The following is an 11,416-nucleotide window of genomic DNA, read 5'->3' as shown; positions in this document are numbered from 1 at the left end:
GGGTTTCAAAAGTTTCCTATGAAATCCGCTAGATCGCATGCCAATGCAATTCTATGACTGCTCGCTTAGGGACCAAAAATAGAAAATCAATTTAGGCAAACTATTTTCATGCAGTGCACGTTGCAGCGTTTTAGAATTTGCGGGTCGTTGCAAGAATAAGGGCATTTAAGGCGATTAAATCGTAAACAAGTGTAGTGTAGTGTTTTGTTATATAGGCGCCACATTCATACTTCTTTTTTGCATTCATACCAGTGTTTTGTGTATAGTGTTTTGCCATTAAATACCCTGAGACTTGCGGACAAGTTACCAATATGGATCGAATACTTTGGAATGAAACGTCCCCTCACGAGAAGCTAAGTCTCACATTTCGTATTAATACTGCATCACTCTTAATATATATATTTACATACAACATCCTATACATCTTACATCTACATGAATTTTAACACTTCAAATATATCTACAAAATTCAAAATTCAACATTTCGGCATACATACAAAACACAGACAATTTTTCATATTTGATTCCCTCATTACAAACAGTCAGGATCAACTTTGTCTCATTTCTTTATACTAAGTCTATTTACAAATTCTTTTTCTATATTTTATTTCCATTGACACATTCGTTAAGAATTCACCAAACAGTTAACTTCCTGGATTTTATCTTATCTTTTAAATTTGGCAGCAAGCGGTTCCTTAAGCTAGGGATGCTACAAATTTTTTTTTTTTTTATACAGAACAGGTCTTAATTTAATTTTAAATCTACAATATGAACCTTTTTTACATTCAAAACATTTTCAGTGTGTTGTACAATACAAGTTACAGGGCTTAAAAAATATAAAATTCTATAAATTCCTACATATTTTGGTGCTAATTTTGCACAAAACTTTTCTACCTTATTGCTTAAATAGTGGGTTCTAATCCATACTAAGGAATGCAACTTAAAGGGATGTTTTACATTTTGCTCTGAGTACTTTTGTCTATTACTGTTATGTGCTATACTCCTTTTTACATTCACCACAGCTCTCTTTAAATTGTTTACAACAGTTTCCTTGGACAAATTCTCACCAATTAGATCATTTAGCTTCCATAAATTAGATAAAGCATTATTACAGGAATGATTAAACATTAAATCAAAGGCAGCAAAACCTGTGCTTTCATTATGGGCGGTGTTTAAACTTAATTGTATATAGCCTAGGTCATTATCCCAATTACTATGACAGTTGTGATAGAAACTACGTAATAATGTAGATATGTTTCTAATATGCCTGTCTGATTGATTTCCATTAGCCCTGTAAGGCGCTAGTCTACGGTGTTCAATAAAATTCTTAAATAAGAACTTCTTAAAATACAGTGATGTAAAATATGCGGCATTGTCTGACACTATTATTTTAGTTACAGAAAAGTTGTTAAAAATTATGCGGTCTAATTTATTACATATTTCAGCACTCTTACATTCCCTCAAAGGGATTAGCCATAGAAATTTACTGGTGGCATCTACAACTACAAGTAAATATACATTGCTGTTTCTAGTTCTCACTAAGGGACCTAAAAGATCTATGAATAAACAATCCATATTGTTCTTAAATGGCACAGATACTAATTCGCCTTCATATTTTCTTTGGCATACTTTACTCATTTTACAAACATTACATTCTTTGACTTTTGCCTTTATAATTTCGTCTAAATCAGGTCTATAAAAATACTGATTAATTTTTCTTTGCGTTCTAGCAATGCCTAAATGACCTCCTATTAAAGAACTGTGGAAGAATTCATATACTAAATCAATTAACTGTACAGGCAAAAATATCTTACTCTTACTTTTTACATTCCTTTTGTACATCAATAAATTGTTTTTTATAAAATAACATAAATTGTTACTATTGCTTTTAACAGATTGAATGATTCGCTGAGTTTCTTTATCTTGAAGTTGATATTTTTCTAAATCTTTAAACGCTAATGGCAAATCATTAATTAACAACCACAAATTATCCTTGTTATTGCACTTATTATTTATCTGCATTTTAGGCTTTATATTAGATGTTCGTTTACATGTTTGCCTTCGGGAGGAGTTTGAATGGCAGAAGGAAATCGATAATCTATTTTTATCCTGGTCTGGAACGTTCCGGCAGTCACTGGGGCTCGGATCAGCTGTTCCTGTTGACTCGCCCTCAAACATACGTGAAAGGGCGTCTGCCAGCGCATTATCGGTGGAACTTTTAAATTCCACCTCAAATGGCAAATTCAAAATCCTCTCGATCCACCGGGCAAGTCTTCCTACCTTCCTTTTGTGATTGAGGACATAGGATAAAGCTTGGTTATCAGTTATTAATTTAAAGGTTCTTACTTCTAAAAATTCGTGCCATTTTTCTATGCAAATTAGTGCACTCAAAGCTTCTTTTTCATAAACAGTATATTTTAATTCGGCATCAGTAAATTTCCTAGAGTAATAGGCTATTGGCATTAATTCATTTTGGTCGTTTTCCTGTAACAAACAACCACCTGCGGCTATTCCACTAGCATCTGTCATTACTATAAATTGCTTTGAAAAATCGACTAACTGGAGTACAGGAGGATTCATTATAGCTTCTTTTAACTTTACAAACGAATCTTGACATTCACTTGTCCAAACAAATTTAGCGTTTTTCCTTCTTAAACGATTTAAAGGATTACATAATTCGGCATAATTATTTATAAATTTTGAAAAGAAATTGGTCATACCTAAAAAACTGTGAAATTTGTTTGGCGTTCTTAGGCGGCATAAATTCTCTTATACTCCTTGTTCGCTCGGGATCTATAGTTACTGTATTATTTTTTATTAAGTTCCCCAAAAAGGAGATTTCCTCAAAACAAAACTTTGCTTTCTCTAGGTTTGCCGTTAAGCCATGTTTGCTTAGTCTATTTACAATCTCTCTGACATGTCTAAATGCGAATCAAGGTCTTTACTGTACGCTAAGATATCATCACAAACATTTATCACATATTTAAATTTTATATTGTCTAGGACTTTATCCAGATAGGCGGACAATACAGCACTACCAACATGTAAACCAAAGGGTACTCGTTTAAATTTATATTTACCAAATATAGTGCTAAATGAGGTAAGATCTTGACTATCAGGTGATAATGGACATTGCAAAAAACTTTTTCTTAAATCTATTATTGAAAAATATTTGGCTCCACTAAGATGTTGATAATAATTATTTAAATCACCAATGGGAAAATCAATTTTCTGTAACTTTTTATTTAATTCGGTATAATTGACTACAAGTCTGTCCTTTTTGGTTAAAAAGGATGGACTGGAGTAGGCTGAAGTACTGGGTTCAATTATTCCTTGGTCCAACCAATCCTGTATTATTGTTTTCATCTTATTTACAGTAGGAGGGCTCATAAAATAAGGCCTAATATTTACAGGTGTGGGGTCATTTAGAACTAATCTCACTTCCAAATCTAGAGCCTCTCCTAATTTTGGAGTAAAAACATTTGGAAAATCCCCTATAAGGTTTTGTATCTCAGCCTCAGCTCTAGTGCACCCTATTTTTACATCAATGCTGTTTACTTCATGTTCAAAAGGCTGTTGTCTGACAATAGTTATTTTCTCATTACAATTGAATTTAAAATAACATGAATCTCCATCAAGATCTAAAATTAATTTGCTATTAGATATAAATGGGTTTCCCAGTACAATGTCCCATTTTAAGTTATCCAATACAATAAATTTTACTTTCCAACAAAATTTTGAAATTTTTATCTTAGCATAACAGTAACCAAAACATTTGATTTCAGTGTTATTTGCAGCAAACATTCTATCCTCTGACTTCATTAATTTAGAAACATTTTTATTCAACAATAGGCTATCATAAAATTCTTTACTAATTATATCTCTTGTAGCACCAGTATCTAATAAGCAGTTTGTTTTTACATTTTTACCCACTATAGCTTCAATTAAAGGCATATTGTTACACTGTCTAACATTTAGTCTTAAATTAGGTTTTCTATAGTTTAATTTACTCCAATTTTTAATTACCTTACCATAGACTCTCATAAAATAGTATTTTTCTTTTCTTACTGTATTACTATTTATAAAATTATTATTCTTAAACTTATGAAACCGGGGAGGGATATTTTTAGGTGTTGTGTGTAATACCACTCCCCTGTCAACTAGTTTTTTGGATTCCTAAAACAATTTTTTGCTAAGTGACCAGGCCTATTACAATTGAAACATAACTTTGGGTTTTTGACAGTAGGCCTACTTTTTCTAAGTTCAACATGTGGTGGATACATGTTGTTAACATATGTCTTACTTAAATTGTCCCTTAAGTTATCATTAAAGGTTATATTGTTACTAGCTATACACACATTTTCCAAATCTGTAAAACAAATGGGATTGTTTTCAAAAATTAACTTATTTCTATCTGTAGGCTTAATACCTCTTTTTATACAAGTTACCAAGTCCTGTTCACTTATGTTACACAATAAAACTTGACTGAGCTCTTTGATGTCATAGATGTATTCATACAGTGGCTCATCAAACCTTTGTGGCCTATAAACTAAATCTAGTCTCAGTCTTTCAATTAGGCCTACAGGGATAAAAGCACTAATTAATTCCCTGTGTAGATAGTTGACATTTGGCATGACAGACTTACAATGTATTATTTTGGCTAAAAGTGGACCTTTTGCATAACATGGTAACAATGCTAAAATTTCATTTTCTGATAGGCTAGTTTCACATTTTAGTTTTAACAAAGTTTTCAAAAAGTTTATTAGCTCAGGTATTACTAAACCATTTGTTACTGTAAAATTTTGTAAATAATGTTCTACAGGGTTGTTTAACTTATTAAACATATTTAAACCAGACATAGGTTGACTAATACAATCATTATTTGCATTATAAATAGGCATTATAGGCAAAGTGGGGGTACTGGCAGTAGGCTGTGATATTGTTGGTGGTTGTACAGAAATAGGGCCTATTTGTTCTTTCACTGCCTGTTCCATAGCCTCATCTTGTTCTAATGATTCATTTAAATTGGCTTCTAACACTTTAAGCTGTTCTAGGTTCACTGTAGGTAGCAAGTTTTTAGCTAACTGTTGTTCAACATTTACTAGCCTACACTTTAAAGCTGATAAAGTTTCACTATGTACAGAACTTAGTTCTAGCTGGTTGTCTAAAAATAAACGGTTTATTAAATGTTTACACTTTTCTTGGAATTGGGTGATTTCTAAAGGTGAACTAGCACTGTTCAATTCACTGCACCCATGTTCTAATAATATCACTTTTTCACTGAGAAGTTTTACTTCCTGATTGTGGTCTATTTTTAATAGGCTACTAGGAGTAGGTAAAATATTGTTTCTCAAACACTGTCTTAAGGACTTTCTGAGTTCATTTACTGTACTGTCACTATTTAATTTAATACCTCTAGATATCAGTTCAAATACCAACTCATCTTTAGACAAATATTCTATTTTAATGGCAGGCATTGTGGCGTTTTCACTCAGTTTCACCCAGTTGATGGCAGAGTAGGCACATCAATAGCAGAGTGGCGCAATAAAATTGTGTACCGTATGACGATAACACATGGGGGTGGTGACTTCTGAGGTCATAGTAATAAATACTAGAAATACAAAGTGTACTTATAAGTTCAGTTTAATTATGAAAACTTAAAAGCACCACTTTTAGATGGTAAAGAAAAGTTATGTACTGCCACGTTGCTGCCAATTAGACTATAATAACTAAAAAGTATATCTTCTAGGTAGGCCTAAAATATCCAATGTTCTATTGAATTGTGCGTACGACGTTTTACTTTACAAAACAATAATATTTCACTTCCCTTCACAATAGGTAGACTCACAACCCGGGTGTCGGCGTCTTGGCACGAGACATTGAAGCTGTAGTCTAAGAACGGTTATTTCTAGAAGAGGAGTAGAAGTTAGGAAATGGTAGCCATCTATTCAAACAACACGTGAGATACATCAGCTACGTAAACTCGCCTAAAACAAATTCGCGACGGTATTAGCCATTTAATGATACAAATTACTATTTATAACAACGTGCTCGTCGCCATAAGGACGACGCCACAACCTTTATCTATCTCCATCAAGCAAATAAAAGATTTTCAAGGGTAAGTTACTTTACTATTCACATCTTTACTTAACGTTACATTCATTTCATACGTTTGGCATCAAAGGGCAAATTTAATAATACGAAAAGATAAATTTTACTTACGGACAAAGCGCACGAGGTCTGATCGGTTACGTAGTTGGGCTGCTACAAAGGGTTAGAAGAAAACATTCATACGCGTGCCAATTAGGTAGTTACTCCACCCAATAATTTAGTTCCGGAACATTGGATGTAAAATAATATTATATTATACTGGCTGATTAGGTTGCGAAATTTACATTGTATGAAATTTAATTAACTAATTTACGGTACAATATATACGATTACTTTATCTACAAATAGAAATTGAGTTACTTCTCGTTCAAATATTTCCACGAATGAAAAACTCGCGTGAAGTATCTCCCTGTATTGATATGTTTTATAACATTTATTATATCAAAATAATGCAATCTGTGTAGTGGGTCATGCTATTTCAATAACTTCTGAAATACCAGATTTAAAAATGTAATTCATATCTAAAATTATTTTATTATATTACATTACAGTAGTACACAGATGTGACTTTAATAATTACAATTAACGTACGAAACTCTTACTGAATTGATTGTAATTAAACACAACGTAACTACCTTTGCTGCTCTTTGACCTCTAGACCCTATACCTAAGTATACATGTATGCACAAATAACTACATATATTCCATCTATATTCATAAGTGAGTGTGTGAGTGTTGTGTTTGTCAGTTCTAGCCCACTCTTATGCTTTTATTATACTTTTACTTACCAAAGGACATGCAAGTACCACACGAGGAGATTCAGGATCCCAGAATAATTCTAGCCTACGGCCTTATTTCTGTAGACAGTAAAACAGTTCTTTAAACTTAATCCCTACTTAGAACATGAACATTTTATTATACTAATCCAGCAATGCTGTAAACAACATTCAATTTTAAAAAATAAAATACTATTTTTTATTAGTTTCAGCAGTGGCAAGTCAACCGGAAAGCATATATCGAACACGCAGTTTAGAATTGTGGATTTATTCTTTCAGTAAACTGAAGTTCAACAAATGATCTTAGCTTCTTAATTCCAAAGTGTGAAGTGGTTTGCACTCGTAGAAGTTTCTTCATATTAGACGTTTTACCTCGTGGAATATTTATTTAGCAGGCGGAGCATTTTAAGAGAATCTCCAGTGCAAATCCGCTTTTATATAAGTATAGTACCTGATTAAGCTGTATTATTTGTGGTGGAAATAATCATGGAGCAGCTTGCACGAAAATAGTCTAGTGGTGTCTGGTGCAACTGAATCGCCCCTTTACTCTCCGTGCGCAACAATGTTGCCATTTTTAGTTTATAGAGAATTACTAATCCATCTCAACGTATATTTCAATGAAAAAATATCTTCTACTAGTACAGTAACCAAATATATATTTTATTTTATTCATCTCTTTTGCAGACAGTATTCTATGACCATAACCGGAAACATCTAGTGATCGGCAGCGATTAAATTTGGCAACAGCGCTTCAAAAGATTCGGACTGTTTTGGTGCTAGCTACTTTAGTACGTCTATTGATATAGGTACATCGGCTACAATATTGTAAAACACAATTTTCTGTTTTATGTACACTATGAAACCATTTCATTTTTAAAATACGCTTTCTGCTAGAGCAGTTACCCACTCATTAAAGTTTCAATGTATATATATTTTAAAATTCAATAAAGCTCTTTTTATCATAATATTTCACTCTCATATTTCAATATAGACAAATTATTAGTCATGTTACCATATACAATACAGGAAACTCCAAAAAGCAAGTTTAAATACAAAACCAAATAAGGGTTTTCCCTCTCTAACTTTATAAGCCCAGTTCTGCATTCAACATATATTGGACCAGATGGCGTTTATCGAATAACTGTTGCTGCTGAATAGACATATTCGTCGACTGTCCACATTACAGTCCTTTATAGCTGGTAGCGTATATCTCAGATCCCTTGCAGTAAAAGAATTGAAGTATACAAACTGAATATATGCTTTGCTCATAATTTAGTGGAATGGAAATAATGGCTTCAACACATTTAGTTATAGTTATTTTTAATATTTGATCCTGAAATTTATATAACGTTAAAATCATCTCAAGATCTATCCCCAACACTCTTATAAACAAACCGTTTCATTAGGATGAGTTTCGACTTCCTAAATTTGCCAAAGTAGGACAAAACTATGCGTTGTGTTTACATTCAGACATAAAAACATTGGATTTTGTGCACTTCAATTGTAGCCTTCACTAGATCCGACCTATTATACGAAACGCTAATATTAAATCATAGCTAAACTCATATTGGCCCATTGTATACTTTATATTAGAGAGTATTGCATTGGTCAAAACATTTAAAAACGGGTGTAGAATTTGATGCAACAACCGTTGTTCAGACGGGATTGAGAAACTGTGTATAATTCCTTTTATGAAGACATTCACTCAACTGTAGAAGGAATGTTAACTGGAATGGCGGAGCTTGCTGGAATGTCAGTGAAGATCTGTTCTCTTCAAAGGTATTTCATATTTCACCCCATTTTTAATACAAACTGCTAAGCTTTTTGTTCTCCACAGGGATGACTATATTGCAATTGATGGATTTCTTCGGCATTTAAAGTACTTGGCTAGACCAGACGTAACATGACATTAGATTCATGTAATGCAACAAATTGTTATAAATACTCCCAAACTTGGAGAAAAACTTCACCAAATTTGTGTCCACTCCAGCATACCTCAATTTGGAATACTATTAAATCGCCCTTACACAAATATAGAAGGTTAAAATCTATTTTGTATTGACATATCATGTTATAAGTTTTTTCATATTTTAAATTCTTAATAACTTAACAATTTATTAGAATTATTTAATTCTTTCCTAGCGCAATCTGGAATAAAAGTGAGATGGTACCTTTGTATTTTGTATTTGCATTGCGCTACTGATCAAGCATTGAGTACTTATTATTTTTAAATTTAAATGTCGATTTGCGTTTCACCCTCTTTGACAAACTTCAGCTGAAACATCATCTGACTGCACGTCTGCATTACATCTCGAAAATTAATTGACCTACATGCTTGAAATTGTGCAAGAAGGTATATATATATATATATATATATATATATATGCATTAAATAGTATAAATGGCAATAGCCTTATTCAATTTCAATAAACATTAAATCACAAAAAGTACTCGCTCCACCGTATTTGTGATTCAATGCTTATTGAAATTATATGTATATATATATATCCATTTAATTTGGCTGAGAATTAGTAAATAGTTTACATTGGTCTTATGGGTAACCGTCTAGGTAGCGATAAAATAGCACAGTAAATAACTTTATAATCAAACTCAATATACACATAGGAGATCCCACAATGTGATATATTAACAGATGTAGGCCTGACGATCCTATCACATATAGCATCATTATATGGTTATTTGGTGAATATAATTTTATTATTTAAACACTGATACGTAAACTTATTTAATAAACAAAATTGTATCATGTGAAAACATATCTCGACAATGATTTCATCTGCAGACTTTAAATTTTGCATGAAGCCTTATTTATACATAGCCAAGAATTAGTTCTATGCTGGTACATGTCCAACCATTGAATTTTTCTGAGTGCCGTTGAAGCATCCAAGAGAATGGAATCAGCTATAGATTTGAAATTTGCATGAAACCTCACCGAAACCTATTGCGACTCGTGGTGTGGCGTTTGTCTTCCTCGTTTGTACGAGTACAATACATTGAGTTATAATAAAGTAATATATAGATTATACACAAATACATTTCACCAAGATTATATTTTGGTGCACTCTGTTGCAATTTGTCAAGTTATGTTTTATCATTATCTTATTATTAATTATTTATTCATTATTATTCAAATTAATTTACAGTTATTGAGTAAATACTAATAAAGAACATTCATACAAGTTTCCTAAAACTGTTAAAAGATGCTTGTTTATTATTTACATATCCTAATTATATATTATAAATTAGAAAGAGCCATGTTTACTTATGTTGCTTTCCCGCGTAAACTATTCAACCAATTGTAGTGACATTTTACGTGAACATTTTTACGGTGCCTGGGATGATTATAGGCTTATTTTTATTTGAAAATGCCTCCGGGCTACGCCTCATAGATCTTAAATGTAGCGAAAAATTATTCCATCTTGGTCTTTAAGGTTGATAAATATTAATTAAATGAGCAGGTCAAATTAACTGTATTGTATAAACATTGTTTATGATTTTCAATTCTTTTACATCTAAAGGGAGTATATTGTAATATAAGGGATATCTAATGATGATATAAATAACAATTATTATTAAAGCCGTTTTAGATTTGAGTGATTAAGTCAGTACTCATCTACCTTAGAATATGTCCTAAAAAACATAGTCAGAAATTGACTCCAAAAACTCAGGCAGTCAGCAAACACTATGCTAGATGGAAGTTCGCTGAACTGTGCTTTTGATATAATGTACCAATACCAGTTCTAAATATGCAAAAATCTTGTTCAGTTTGTAAAGAAGCAAACGCTTATTGTCATTTTTTATGTAGTTTTATCGTATTAGATCTTAATGACAATGTTTCTATCTAACTTATACTATAAATCCAAATACTTTTATAAAACTCATCTTTGTTCACTTTTTACAGAAGTGGGATTCTCTGATCTGTGATATATATTTCCATATAGAAGGTAAAATCAAACATGGAAAAAGTCATACTGAGAACAAGTACATTACAATGGCCATAACTCTGTCTTTTGACGTATTTTCTTGATCGTGACATCAAGGCAAACTCAACATTGGAGTTTGAAATATAATTCACTCGAACCAGCATAGTCATAAACGTGTAACAGTTACTAAATTGTGTGCAAAGAGGCGGGTAACTACTAGCAGTGCAGATATAAGAGACGATGTAGTCTAACTTCTACTTTACATATGACGACTGTTATAAAACCAAAATTAGTTCTCTTTTAACATAAGTAAGCTTCTCAAAGCTGTGTATGTATATATGTGTTCTTGATTGGGAAAAATGCAAAATCAGATTTGAAACAAAAATACTGAGATCGGAAATATACACTTTTTTATTGATCGTGGGGAAAATCCAAACTAAACATTGGCACCAGAGGCTTATAAAGCTGCTAAACTTGACAAGGTACGTGCGAAGGAACGGGTAACTGCTAGTAGGCATGTCAAAACACAAACATGCCTTTGACATTTCACAAATTAAACATTGAAACAATCTCACCTAGTTATGA

The sequence above is a fragment of the Homalodisca vitripennis genome, unplaced genomic scaffold (assembly GCF_021130785.1).
Source record: "Homalodisca vitripennis isolate AUS2020 unplaced genomic scaffold, UT_GWSS_2.1 ScUCBcl_1516;HRSCAF=5237, whole genome shotgun sequence".
Classification (NCBI taxonomy): Eukaryota; Metazoa; Arthropoda; class Insecta; order Hemiptera; family Cicadellidae; genus Homalodisca; species Homalodisca vitripennis.
The sequence above is the reverse complement of the archived record's forward strand: the minus strand, read 5'-3'. Positions refer to the sequence as shown.